Here is a 15,250-nt window from a genome sequence, read left to right as displayed (position 1 = left end):
ATACACTATGATTCAAAATTTCCATCTATTTAACAGCCATCCAATAGAGACTTCAACTCTGGAAAGAAAGTATGTGGTACAGCAGTTCAAATCTACATTAAAGAATAAAGAGCACGAGTAAAGATAAATAGTGGTAAATATGAAAGATGGTATGAATGCATTCTGTTTGTAACTCTTCTCCCTCCCCAAAAGTTCAAAGCAACTTCATAAAGAAATGATTACAAATCCATCTCGACATGCTCGTAACACATAATAAATATGTGATTAACACAAAAGCAGTAACACAAATAAGAGAGGGTGAGCAGAATCTAAACCAGAACTAAGTTTCCTACATGTATTGAAATTATGTTGATATTAACTTAAACTGTGTCATTTCAAGTTAAAACATTAATTGTAATGCTCAGACTACCTGCTAAGAGAATAGCAAAAATAAATTAATCTTATTGGTTTTGAAGAAATAAAAGAAACACTAAGATATAAGTGGCAAAGTAGAAAATATCTTTTCGTACAGAGAATACAGTAATAGAGGAAGAGAGGAACAAATAGGATAGGTGGGTAGCAAACAGTCACATGGCAGATTTGACATTGCGTTGCAGCTACCGTGTTAAGTGTAAATGAACTCAGCACTCCAAACAAAAAGTAGAGATTGGCAGAATAATTGAAAGCAGAAGATAGATGCCATATAAGGAGGTGATGTGTTATATTAGGCTCATGGTTGTTGTGGCTGAGGTCTGAATCATGTGTCTCTATTATCTGGCATGGGCCCCCGTGGCTCCAGGGCAAACAAGCAGAAAGAGTCACATGAAGAAGAAACCAATCAGACCCATTGCTTTACAACAACCCATCCTCATGATAACTAACCCAGTCCTGTAAGAACTACATCAGTTTCTAACAAGAATGATGTCCCCGTGACACGATTGTCTTCTAATGGCTCTGCCTGTAAAACACCCACCATCTCCTAATGCTGCTACACTGGGGACAAGGATCTGGCTTATGACCTTTGGGGGACAAGTCACACCCAAATCACAGCTGTAGAGCTTTTAATCAAAGCATGCCCATGGCAGTTACAACCATGTTTGCCCTACCCTGATGGAGGAAAGAACATTAAGGCTCATGAATAAGCTTTAAGGGCAGAGGCCAGGTTAGCTGGGATGGTGTAATGATTTTCTATTTTCAACCTGGCACAAACTAGTCACCTAGAAAGATGGGACCTCAACTGAAGAATGGCCTAGATCAGGTTGTCCTGTGGGCTTGTCTGTGGGTTATGGTGTTAGTTGCTAGTAGATGTAAGAAAGCCCTCCTACTGTGGGCAGTACCATCCCTGTGTAGGTAGGACTGGACTGTAAAAGGAAGCTAGCTGAATATAATTCCGGGGACATGCCAGGGAAGGAGAGAGTAAGCAGTGCTCTTCCATGGATCCTGCCTCCAGGTCTATGACCTGACTTCCTTTAGTGATAGACTATAAACTGTAAGATAAAATAAACCAGTTCCTCCCTAAGCTGCTGTTGGTCATGGTGTTTATAACAGTGAACTTCAGCGGATACATGACAGATAAGGAAGCTGTCATGTTATACTTTGACTGTCTTATTATCTACAATGATCTACCCAAAATGAGAAATAAGTTAGCTCTTTATTCCCCCTAGCTCCACAGGCTTTATAGGTTGTATTTTGTGTGTTTCCTGACTTTTGTAAACAGAATGAAATTTTACGCTAGCACCACATAATTTTCTTACATATTGGGAATTATCTCCGTATTAAATAAAGCCTTTCTCTTTTATAGGAGATACCATAGATTGTGCCATACATAGAATCATTTTATAATTGATAGGGCAAATAGAATTATTTTATAAAAAATATTAAGTACCTTAATCAAATGTTCCTATTCAGATACATTTTAAAAATGTTTATGTGTAAATCCTCTATATGAAAGAGTAATAAAGAACAAAAAAATCGCTGGATTCTAGGTGTGAATAAAGTACCATATTCTGCACTTAAGTAAAAAATGTGGCACATTAGGTTTATTTATTTGAAGTATTTGATTGGAGAGGATGGTTTTTTAAATGTCATATGACATATTGTAGTCTGAAACTAATCTTTTAACAAGTCAAAACTATGACACTGCTAATTTTCAGGAATGATGTCATTGGAAAAGAGCTACACAATGGTAAGGGACCAGCCACACATTCTTACAAGTTTTAGGGTCATATGCTTTAGAAAAAGGGATATTGTTATAAATATATTTTATCTTTTAAATACCCCACAAACATTTTGTTAGCTCTTAATGAACATATGAATAAAAAGAGACAGGAACTCAGTGTTTTACTCTTTGCTAAAGGAAACTCTACTTAGTCAAACAACCATCTTGAAACAAATCGAGGAGTTCCCCATAAAATGTCACACTCTAGTAAATATTCTTTTTCTAAATGTAACAAATGCCTAATCAGTGTCCATACTTGGTCTGTCTTTTGCATCTGAAGAATATGATCATACTCACCAAAATAACCCCAAGAAATTAAAAGGCAATAAAACCAAAAAATACTTCTTCAGAAGATAAAAAAATCCTCAATTTAAAAATATCAAACCCACCATAACCCAGTTATTATTACAGGAAGGGAAGGCATAATATAAGCCTGATATCAGCAAAAGTCTTCCACCCTCAAGCCATGAAGGTGAATGCTTGAACCTACAAATTATAACTCCGTGGATACAAGAAAACAGCTCCCTATCAAATTGTATTACTAATTTAAAGTAATAATTTAAGAACTACCATGGAACATGGCTGTGGTTGTGTAGAAAAATACCCCCTCTTTAGACTATACTATTTACTCTTGGTTATCTGTGGAATATAGTGTCCCAAGTCTTCCTCATGAACGGAACAGAATCTCACCACACATATTTTGTGTTCCCAAGGGTAGAGAGTGCAGACAGAAAAACAGACAGCAGCTACTCTGTTTGTGTCTGTAACAAACATTTACCCATGGCTTGCAGATTTTCCATCGGAGTTTTGTGGATACTTTGTATCCACATTTGGTTTCAACATTTACTTGAGTAAGTGGGCCATGTAAATGACTGCTTACTCTGTCATACTTAACAATAAAGAATTATGCATTAAAAGTTCAGCTAAAAGACTGTATAAAATAAATTCTTAGGCAACGATTAGGCACTACACGTAGTCCTACTGAAGTCTGTATTTTACTAAAGCCTAAAGACTGTCTGTTAAAATTAAAGGAAGCAAAGCATCACAACGTAAGAGAAAAATAAAAAAAAAGTGTTTTACCTGAGACTGGAGAAATCACACTTAAAGTGGGTTATTGGAACGGGTAAGAGAGAAGAAAATATATTACCAAAGTTCCCACCTAAGTGTTCAGGGATTTGTGAAAGGTAAGAATATAAACAGAAATAATACCATCGTACCTTGTAAGAAAAACAAGATTGCCAGTTAGCATAAACTTCTTACTAAACTGTGTATCATGGGTGTGCAGGCTTGGTCTCAAGAAAACTGAAGAACGTGATAAGGATTAATCAAAGGTTCTATAAAAACTCGTGCTTTTTTTTTTTTGGTATGTATATTATAGTGAGCATGTATACAGATTACCAAAAGACAGCTAATGACGACTCTAGCAGGTGATATGCTAATCAGGGGCAATGAACACTCATGTCTGGGAATGAATCCACCTTTTCCTGAGAGTCCACAGCACCGAATCTTAACTATGGGTTGCAGCAGCACCAGGTGAGCCATGGATACTTTGCCAACACAGTGACCTGAAATTACTTGGAAACCAAGGATGCCACGAAGCCAAAGTGATTGTTGTCTCTGAGGCTTACCACCTTCATCTGCTACCCTAGGCCTAGTTCTGGAAGCTTCTAGCCTCCATACATTAAAGCCTAGAATGTTTACAGCCTCTGAGACTTGCTGCTGAATAAGCTCACCCTTTCTTCTTCTTTCTGAACTCTAGCTGGCCGGTTCAACACATTTATTCTGCTCAAATTCCTCTCCTGGCTGACTTATTCAATCTGGTTTTTTTCTTGGCCCCTGAACTGCTCTGTTTGACCTTACACTAACTTTAGCAATCTGTTCTAATTCTCTGGTTCCTTCTCATTTTCTTGCTCATTCTGTTTTTACCTGTGTCTAGCTTGTTCTCTCTTCAATCTGTCTGTAAAACTCTCCTGGTAACATTGCCTTCTTCTCCCTCTCTGCACTGCTCTACTCTCCCTCTCAACTCTACTGCACTGCTCTCCACAAACTCTACTATATTCCTGCACTGTACTCTCTTCTCCCGTATTATCTGTTTCTCCCTTAAGGATCTTCCTTTTCCTCTCTCTTCTCCTGAGAGCTGGGTATTTTCTATTCTGTCAAATCTTTCTCTTGATTTGTAACCTTTTCGGCACCTTAATTAGACATTACTTTCAAACATGGTTACTTCTTCCTACAAACCACTTTTATCATCATTGTTTGGGTTAAAGGTGAGTACTAAGGTTATGTTTGTATTCCAGTCAGAGAGATTAAAGCTGTGTGCTAAGGTTTGAACTACACCCTAACGAGAAATGGGCTCAAATATCTTGAACACAAAGCAGATGTAAAACTGTTGCGTTGTGAATTACAGATTTTTTTTCTATGCATTCAAAGCTTTCTTCTCTTAGCCAAACACAGCAGTATAATTTTCAGAAAACAAAGACCTTAATTTTCTTGCTGTCATTCACCAGCTTGTAAGGATCAAATTAGCTCATCTTTGGATGGCATTGTGTTACAGTGTTTGCTGTAAAATTTCGTTGCTACACTCACTAACAAATTTCAAGAACAATCCTTAAATAAATTTTGACTTGGAATTAGGATAATTTCTAGAAAAGGAAAAAAAAAGCCCTAAACATATTTCTGCCATTTTGTATATCTTTTTGCCAAGCAGTATTGGCTATTATAAAAAAGCTTTTTGCAAAACCAATCAACTCTGAAAAAGGTTGAAGATGTTCTATGTCCTGCAGTAACAGATATTGCACCGAGATTCAATTCTTTATGCAAATTAAATATATCCATCTCTTTGGTGAACAAACTTGTTTTCAATTTTAATAAATGGGGAAACTATATGTACTCCAAATAATTATTTAAATAAATTTCTTTACGATTTCTTATAAGTGTTTGATCTGGATACCCATTTCCCACATCTACATATTGCTAAATAAATAATTCTCAAGTAAAAGGGAATCCTATATGAAAAAGTTTAAGAACCTGCTACTCTAAAGGATTATGACAGCTTTGTCCCACCTACTGCATGGTGATATCAGAGTCAATACGAAATAACACAAGAATGAGTTTGCCGGTATGAACAAGTACTTAAATTATGTCTGTTGTCGATGACCTAATTTTCCTCAGTAATTCTGGTATCAGTGACAGCCAACATGGCAGGTTTTGTGTTCTCCATCTGCCGTTGGTTCTGATCCATTTCCTAAAGCAGGTTCTGAAGTAGCCTCGGGTCCAAATCCTAGTCCTCTTGGTGGTTTACAGGTTGTGGTGGGTCACTGAGCCTGTGTTACCTGTTTGCTTCTTTACCTGTGAAATGAGGATGACAGCCTCTTTCTGAAAGGGCTGTGTAGGGAATGAAGTAAGTGATCGTTGCAAGAGGTCAACCACCATCCCAAGAGCACAGTCTGATATTTCTTTGAAAAGAGCCAGGTTTGAGGCTAAGCTCACCTCTGTCTGCTGCACTAAGTGATCCAAAAGTTCACGGTCAAAAATCACCCATAAGAGCGGGAAAAGGGCAAGAGCGATTGTTTCCAGACCTCGCTAGACACGAGAGATGAAAAGCTGCTAAGAAAAAAAACAGAGACGGGAGTCCCACACTCCTCACGTAGATAGTTCGTTTCACTAGTCCTCAGGTAAATTGGAACTTGAACATCTCTATTTTTTTGGAGACACTCCCCATCTGTCTAATTAGATACACCATGCTCCCACACTAATAACCTTCTCACGGCATGACGTCTTTTATACTTTTCAAAAGCACTATCTTAAAAACCTTCACTGTTTTTCCTGATCAGGTTTTAAAAAAATGCCTGTTATTTTAACTACTCTGAAAATATTTTTAAATTATTTGATATTATTGTATCTCCTCTTTGACTGATGCTAAATTGTCTGTCTTTTGGTTATTTGAGTCCATTTCCTAGAAGCGAACTTACTGGAAGTGAGAAGAAAAGGTATCATGATTGATAAAGTTATGGAAATAATTCTCAGATACTTATTAATTCTTTTATATATTACCTCTGCTCTTCTTTGAAGGAAAAAAATTGTGGGGGTGGAATTCTGGGTAAGTATTGCTTGGTCTAGGGGTTCTCAGGCGTCCTAATACTAGGACTAATGAGTTCATCATGTTGTGGAGACTTCCCAAGCATAAATCGTTTTGCTGCTTCTTTATAACTGAAATTTTGCTGTTGTAAATCAAAATACAAATGTCTGTGTTTTCTGATAGTGTTAGGCAACCCCTGTGAAAGGGTCATACCCACAAGGGTTGAGAACCATTGTTAATATGTAAAGAGAAAACTAGATAGCTCGCATTTCTTTCATCTTTCCTAACTGCATTATTTGCTTGACTCTTGCAGATAGGCTATCATGTAGCCCTTGAGCTTGCTATGTTGCTGAGGCTACAATGATGCCTAGATCCTGGTGGTTCTCCTCCAGAGTGCTGAACTACAAGCGTGGGCTACCACACACATACGGCTTTCGTTCTTCACTTCTTGGGAGGATGAAACACCATCGTCTCGCACTAAAACCAAGAAAGGAACTGGACTATTTACATTTCATTTTGCTTCCTAAATAATATCACTAGCACAATTAGGTTATGCTGGAGTTTATCACATGTATTTAGCATCCAACCAACATGTAGCCATATTTTTCATAAAATAAGAATAAAATGTCCCTGTTTTTTCTCTCTTAGGTTTATGCCTAAAGATTATAAATGATCTAAAGCAAAACAGAGATGAAATACAGAAATATTTCCTTGGACACCTTGGAAGGAGAAGTAGGTTCTGATTGCTTATTTTCTTTTTAGATTACTGTACACGCGCACGTGTGTGTGTGTGTGTGTGTGTGTGTGTGTGTGTGTGTAAGAGTAATTGGAGTGTTGAAATATTTGCTATTTCAGGTTCCAACTCAAATCAAGGCAAGTCCTTTTTCACTTGGTTACAGTTTGATCATATTTTTCCCTTTAAGGAGAGAGCATGGCAGCAGTAGAAGTAGAAAGAGGAGGAGAAAACAGGAGGAGAAGGAGGAGGAGGAGGAAAAATGGAAGAAGAGGAACTTCCCTTTTGGTTGTTATACAGAATTTATCAAACAAAAAAGCCTCATTTCCATGTATGTATATGTACCTCTATGTATGCACATACATGCATACATACACACATACATGCATACATACACACATATGTGCATACATACACACATACATGCATACAGACACACATACATGCATACAGACACACACATAATACACACACATACAGAGATATATATGTATAAGAGCCTTCTTTGTAATTTATACTGTGACGTTTTGCCTATATTCAATAGCATGACCCTTGTTCCTTTTTATTCCCTTACGTGTTTTCATTGCAAAATGTTACATAGATTAATTTTAGTAAAGATGGAATCGTCTTTCCTTTTAAAGATCAGCCTAAAACTGAACTTGGAGGGGTGCTGAAGACCGCCTGAACTTAGTAGTCAGAATGGGATGCAGGTGGGGCAGAATTCCCAACTCTTGTCAGGTAAAATGGGCAAAGTCATATTGAATGTCAGGAAGAAAATGGATGATTGACATAAGAAAGCTGTAGGCAACTGGCACATGCTGCCACTCATCCATGAATTTATAAGCAGTCACTCATCCCACCAGCCCGATGAAGACTTAAAAGAGAAAAGAAACAATGGAAATGAACTACAAGTCTATCAGTTGAAACAAAGTCAATTAATTGCTAGCACTCTTGAACATCTAATAATAGAAAGAAAAGCGCTAGCTAGCTACAGAAAGGCAAGCTCTTTGAGAATCCAATGCTCTAAAACATTTCAGATCTCTACTAAAGCCCAAACCAATTGTCTTTGTTCTAGTAAACACAGAAACACAAACAGGTATTCAACTATACTGCAAGGTTTCAGGGAGTCACATGTGCTGTTCTCAACAGAGGAGCCAATGACCTTCCCTGTTGTGCGATGCAGTAAAGAGCAGGTGATCTCTGCTAATGCAGACTGTGTATATCAGTATTCGGAAGCTCGGTCAAACCAAGAGGAGGGAATACCTCGAAGAGCTTTGAAAACTGAAAGTGAAGTGTGTCTTCTTCATGAATAAGGAAAAGTATAAAGTCGGCTCTACCAGGAGGAAATGTAGCTAACACACATTTGCTATGAGATCGTCCATTTTTAGCAAGGACAGAGAAGCAGGATATAGTTAGAAAAGTAGGTGGGTATTATCTTAAGGGCGTATGAAGTGTGGCAGATGGGATTGACTCCAACAAGGAAACATGATTATTTCAGAGCGACAGCAGGTCAGAGACATCCCAGTCGGGGATCAGTGGTAAAGTTCCAGGCAATGCAACCTTGGAGAGGTAAGAAAGGGGAATTCCAATAACCACACGAGCAGCAGGCATGAAAGGACCTGGGATGCCACTGAGTTTTACCACTAACTAATTACCTTTTAGACTTAATGCAACGTACTTTTGGTGATTTGGAAGTGGCATTGTTAGACAGTATAGCCTTAATAGAGGAGGTGTGGCCCTGTTAGAGGAAGTGGGTCACTGTGGAGAGAGGGTTTTGAGGTCCCATATATATGTTTAAGTCTGGCCAGTGGAATCAGACCCTCCTCCTGGCTTCCTGCAGGAGACAGTCTCCTTCTGGTTGCCTTTGGGTCAAGATGTAGAACTCTCAGCTCCTCTAGCACCATGACTGTCTGCATGATGCCATGCTTTGCACCATGATGACAGTGGACCAAACCTCTGAAACTGTCAGCCAGCCCCAATTAAATGTTTGCCTTTATAAGAGTTGCCTTGGTCGTGGTGTCTGTTCACAGCAATAAAACCCTATCTAAGACAGCACCTTTCCACTAAATATCTTTGTAATAGTTGAAGAGAGAGAGACAGAGAGAGAGAGAGAGAGAGAGAGAGAGAGAGAGAGAGAGAGACTAAATAAGTGCAATAAAAGCAGATATCAGAACAGATGGAGGAAAAGGCAGCCGTATTCCCAAACAGGTTATCTACCACAAGAAGGAAACCCTGCTGTTCAACTCTTTACAAGAAAGGGTAAGTCTGAAATGGCCAACTCACCTTTCATCATTTCTGCTTTTCTTAGACCTCTCCTGATTACACAGCTCATTCCCTATGCTGCCTTCATTGAAGTGCTCACCTTCCTTATAGAACAACATCTTGACCAATTCCAGAACCACAGACCAAAGCTAAGGTCTTTACATCTTGCTGTAATTTTGTCTTATGATAGGATAAAACCCACCTTTCTTCCCAGGACAGATAACCAATTTTTATTTCATAGGAACAAAACAAGAATACAGAGGCATACATGAATAGCCAGGGTCTCTGTGTATGGTTGGGAGACAGCAGTGTAAAAGTAACCTTTATTCTCCTGTAGTAACTGCTGTCTGGGAGGCTTACTGCTTCCGTCTGCTGACCTAGGCCTATCCCTGGGAGTTTCTAGTGCTTGCACAATCTAATATAAGCCTAGAATGTTCTCAGCCTCCGAGACTTGCTGCTGACTATGCTTGCTCTTCTTCTGTCTGATTTCTAGCCAACTGGTTCAACTCAGCCATTCTACCCTCCCTCTCAACTCTACTGCACTGCTCTCCACAAACCCTACTGTACTCCGGTACTGTACTCTCATTCTGAACTGTCTGCCTCTCCCTTAAGTAGCTTCTCTTTCCTGTCCTCTCATGAGTTGGGCACAGATTCTATCAAATCTTTCTCTGATTCATCACTTTATCTGCCACTCAATCAGACATCATTTTCAAACATGGGGACTTCCTTCTGCAAACTAACTTTACCTTCATTGTTTGGGATTAAAGCTATTTGTGCTAAGGGCTGAACAATGCCCTAACTAGAAACAGGTTCAAATATCCTGTAACACACCAGGCTTAGAAAGACGAATTCTAGCCTTAGAGACAAGGCCAACCAATGGGAGGTTGGGCCCACTGAAGTGGAATCTCACTCTAATCTGCCCAAAGTCTCTCTACTGTGGCCTGGAATTACCTCTTAAGCTAAGGGGTATAATGGAAGCTAAGGGAAATGTGTACCAAAAAGGATTTTATGTTCACATACCTAACACTTTAGCATTAAATGTTTTAAAACTGAACCAAGAATTACAGAGTAAATGAATTATTCTCATGTCCCATGCATACCAACAAATCTGCTGCAAAGATGTTGTTAAGATATAGCAAAATATCAAGTATGTTTTTATTTTTCACTTTCTATCTCCTAAGATTATATTGCAAACAAGTAGTTCTCCAGGATAGAAAAAAATGATGCTATCTTTTTTTATAGTGATAACTTAATGTGAAATAAACAAGCAATTGCAAATTATAAAAACAGAGCCTGTAAAAGCATTTGGTTTGGTTCGGAGTTGTAATCGTGTGCCTGTCACTGACACTGCCCTGTGTATTAGAGAACTAAAATCAAGCTTACAGTTAATTGGCAGGTGTTATAAATCTATACCACCAACCAGGCAGCACACACCAGCTGACATGAGGCCCCCAACACATATACAGCAGAGGACTGCTGGATTTGGACTCAGAGAAGATGCACCTAACCCTCAAGAGACTTGGGGCCCCAGGGAGTGGGGAGGTTTGGTGGGGTTGGGGTGGTGGGGTGGGGACATCCTCATGGAGATAGGGGGAGGAGATATTGGATATGGAACAGTCAGAGGGTGGACCAGGAGGGGGATAAAGTCTGGACCAGAGATGGCTCAGTGGTTAAGAGCACTGACTGCTCTTCCAGAGGACCTGAGTTCAATTCCCAGCAACCACATGGTGGCTCACAACTATCTGTAATGGGATCCCACACCGTCTTCTGGTGTGTCTGAAGACAGAGACAGTATATTCATATACATTAAATAAATAAATAAATAAATGTTTTTAAAAATATTAAATAAAAAATGGAAAAATTAAAAAAAAATGAAATGATCAAATAAAAATATCAGATTGGTTGGACTCCTGATTTAAGAATTTTTTGATGTCCAAATAAGGCTCCTTACTCACTTTTTTTTTGTTTTCTCCTCAAAAAAGTTAGCATATAAAAACATAAAAGCTTATCATCAGGACCCAAGATGCATCTCAGTCAGTAGACAGTTTGTCGAGCAGGCAGAAAGTCTTAGGTTCTATTCCCAGTACCACATGAAATGGGGGGTGTTGGCGCAAGCTTGTAATCATAGCACAGAGGTAAAGGCAGGAAATAAGAGGTTCAAGATTAACTTCAGGTACAAACTAAATTTAGGGCTAGCCAGAGATACATGACATCCTATCTACACACACACACACACACACACACACACACACACACACACACACACACACACACAAAGCAGAAATTATTTTTACCAGTTTTAGCTAAATAACTCTTCTAGAAATCTAGCTAAGGAAAACTATGTCATTGGCAAAGAAACTCAAACTGGAATTATTTGACCTACTCCTTGCTGGTACTTTGCCCTTTCCTATGCACCATTTTGCTTTCTGTTTCACAATAGTTTACCACAGAAAGGCTCAATATTTGTAGAAAGGAAAAAAATCAAGGAAAGATAATGCAGGGAAAACCTGTGAAAGAGTTGTGGGTTTTGTTTGCTTTGAGGGAAGAGACAGAAACCACTCCTTATCCATCCTACAATATAATAATAATAACCATGGAAATGTCATCGTTAATGACTAATGATACACCATCATGCATTACCTTCTTTAAAAACATAAATCTTAGAGAAAGGATTGAAGGAGCTGACGGTGTTTGCAATCCCATAAGAACAACAATACCAACCAACCAGAGCTCCCAAGGACTAAACCACCATCCAAAGAGTCCACATGGACAGACCCATGGCTCCAGCTGCAGATGTAGTAGAGGGTGGCCTTGTTGGACATCAATAGGAGGAGAAGCCCTTGGTCCTGCCAAGGCTTGATGCCCCAGTGTAGGGGAATGTCAGGGCAGGGAGGCAGGAAGGGGTGGGTGGAGGAACACCTCATAGAAGAAAGGGGATGAGGGATGGGAGGGCGATTTATAGACAGGAAAGAGGATAACATTTGAAATTTAAATTTAAAAAATCCAATAAAAAATAAAATGCAAAAAAATACCCCATAAGTCTTGAAGGCCAGCATTAATGAAGTAATTCCCTTTTCAATGCTCTCCTAAGGTGACATTCTGAAGCCGGAGTGAAAGAAGGCAGTTTTTGGCAAACATGTGGAAAAGGGTACCCAGTGCAACAGAGTGCTTGCTGCCTCGTTTTTCCTAAATGTATACATTCAATGACAATCATCCAACAGTTATTGACTCTCATGCATCCTAGGAATCTATGCATTCAATTATTATAGATTAGAGAAATAAGCTCTCTGCAAATGTTAGTATGTTTCTACTGTGTGTCAGGTACCTAAATGTAGGGAAGAGGCTGGCCAGAAATGCAAACCCTAAAAAGATAATTACGAGATTCGTAAGCGTCATAGCTGAGGCTTCCTATGAGGACATACACTAAAGCACACCAGAAGGACCTGGAGGTAAGACTTCAGGAGCTTCATATATTTCTTTTCCTCCTTTTGTTTCTTTACTCCCTGGGTTTTCCTCTCAGAAACAGATGCCAGATACCCATCTCCAATAGAATGATTGTGTCAGGGGTAAAGAGTCACTCAAATCAAGACATCGCTGCACATGATTTTTGCAAGAAAAACTGATGGTTTGTTTGTTGAGGCAAGGTCTCACTCACTCTGTAGCCCTGGCTGACCTGGAACTCATCATGTAGTCCAGGCTGGCCCCAAACTCATGAGGATTTCCTGGCTTCTACCTCTAGCTGTAAAATATTAGTGATTGGTTTCGGTGCAATGATCATGGCCTCAACAGATACTTAATGTGGAGCTACTTGTAGGAGGTGAAATAAAATCTAAGATTGCTTCCTAAAAATATTCTGAAAGCATAGGTCACAGCTACAGTCTGCCTTTTTTAAAATTCTGGGTCAAGATCCCAGAGAGTCGCATAACTGCATACGAAAATCACAAGAAATGTGACCTTAATAAAAGGCTTCTGAATGCACAATTAAAAATTGATTCAAAATCAAATGTATAATGAATCGAAAGGGCTCCTAGGAGCGCTCGCTCATGCTTTGGCTCAGAACTTGACCACTGCCTTGATTCTGAACGCACAGCATATGCCTCTGCATGTGTGTGAAATTCTCAACTAATGGAATGCTGTTTTTAAAAATTAATCGACTGTGGAGAATGTTTGAAGATGCTATATGTACTCCAATATCAAATATCGCCTACTATTAAATTCTTTATGTAAAAACAAAGAACCACATGCATGTCATTAATTAGTGTGTACATTGACTTCAGTGTTTAATTAATGATAAGGTTGTATGTGCACAAAATAACTATTTTAAGTGAATTTCTTCTGATTATCATCAGTAAATGGGTTTTGCATATGTGATACACACAGACACATACATACACACATACACACACATACATACATACATACATACATACATATATAACATACACTGCCACACAAAAATTTCTCCATGAAAAAAGATTGCAGAAAACCTGTAGACATCCTGCACTATACAGGATGATTTTTCTAAAGAATTTAAAACTCCCCTATCTCTCTTTTTTTTTTTTACTCCATCTTTATTAACTTGGGTATTTCTTATTTACATTTCAATTGTTATTCCCTTTCCCAGTTTCCTGGCCAACATCCCCCAACTCCTCCCTCTTCCCTTCTCTATAGGTGTTCCCCTCCCCCAACAATCCCGTCACTGGGGGTTCAGTCTTGGCAGGACCAAGGGCTTCCCCTTCCACTGGTGCTCTTACTAGGATATTCATTGCTACCTATGAGGTCAGAGTCCAGGGTCAGTCCATGTATAGTCTGTAGGTAGTGGCTTAGTCCCTGGAAGCTCTGGTTGCTTGGCATTGTTGTACATATGGGGTCTCGAGCCCCTTCAAGCTCTTCCAGTTCTTTCTCTGATTCCTTCAACAGGGGTCCCGTTCTCAGTTCAGTGGTTTGCTGCTGGCATTCGCCTATGTATTTGCTGTATTCTGGCTGTGTCTCTCAGGAGAGATCTACATCCGGTTCCTGTCAGCCTGCACTTCTTTGTTTCATCCATCTTATCTAGTTTGGTGGCTGTATATGTATGGGCCATATGTAAAACTCCCCTATCTCTTATGTAAGTTGGATAAGAGAGATTTGGGTGACAAAGAGCCTCTGCCATTGTTGATACTCCTGCTGCAATAATACAGGACATTAAGTCGAAAGAGTGTTGGTTGACTGACTCCTCAGTGAATAGAGCACTGGGTAGATAGACATGGGGACCCAAGTTTGGATCTCTAGCACATATATAAAAAGCTGGGCATGGTACCTCATGCCCGAAACCCCAGCACCGGAAGCAGAAGCCAGGAGGTTATGAGCTTAGCAGCCAGTCTAGCCAGTCAGTGAGCTCTACGTTCAGTGAAAGAACCTATATAAAAATATTAATATTTAGATCATGTCAGTCCACGTGTAAGTCAAGTCTCTGACTCAGACATACGATATTCCATGGTAATAAAAGAATTTATATATGTTCATGGCTTCAGATATCACCCATAATCCTTCAGAACGCGAGTCCAGTAAGAGAGCGGAGAGTAACCAGAGTGAGGCGAAACATTAACACAGTTCCCAAAATAGCAGTTAGAAGCAAAAGACCAGGAAGTTTAACACTGGTCCTTGCCAACTTCCTTTCCGTTAAGCAGATGGTCTGTGAGATCTCGGTAAATAAATTATTATTCATGAAAATGAGAAGGATTTGATAAATCAGGTTAAGATACAGTCGCCTCCTTCCTTTTTGCTATCTTCTCTTACTCTTCCATTGCTTAGTCTCTTTACTGAGCAAGTACTTCTACATACATGCACACATACACATACATGAATCCTCACACATACATATATACATGCATAATACATACACACATACATAATACATACATACATATTGTACACTGCAAGTAAGCCCATGCATGTAAATGACGGCCCAATGGTGGCCAAGTGAGTGTTGAAGGACAAA

The 15,250-nt window shown here is 39.2% G+C and overlaps 1 protein-coding gene and 1 long non-coding RNA gene across 16 annotated transcripts in view; one reads left to right on the top strand and one right to left on the bottom strand.

Moving 5' to 3' along the window:
• Positions 1 to 15,250, bottom strand: part of Anks1b (ankyrin repeat and sterile alpha motif domain containing 1B) — a 1,165,904-nt gene that overhangs the window by 761,548 nt on the left and 389,106 nt on the right. The gene's annotated exons all lie outside the window — the stretch shown is intronic.
• Positions 6,924 to 7,648, top strand: LOC134479858 (uncharacterized). Its single transcript, XR_010053663.1, has 2 exons — positions 6,924 to 7,007; positions 7,199 to 7,648. It is a non-coding gene; the product is annotated as an uncharacterized LOC134479858 (long non-coding RNA).

This window comes from Rattus norvegicus, chromosome 7, assembly GCF_036323735.1.
Source record: "Rattus norvegicus strain BN/NHsdMcwi chromosome 7, GRCr8, whole genome shotgun sequence".
NCBI lineage: Eukaryota > Metazoa > Chordata > Mammalia > Rodentia > Muridae > Rattus > Rattus norvegicus.
Note: the sequence above shows the minus strand (reverse complement) of the source record. Positions and strands in the feature narration are given on the sequence as shown.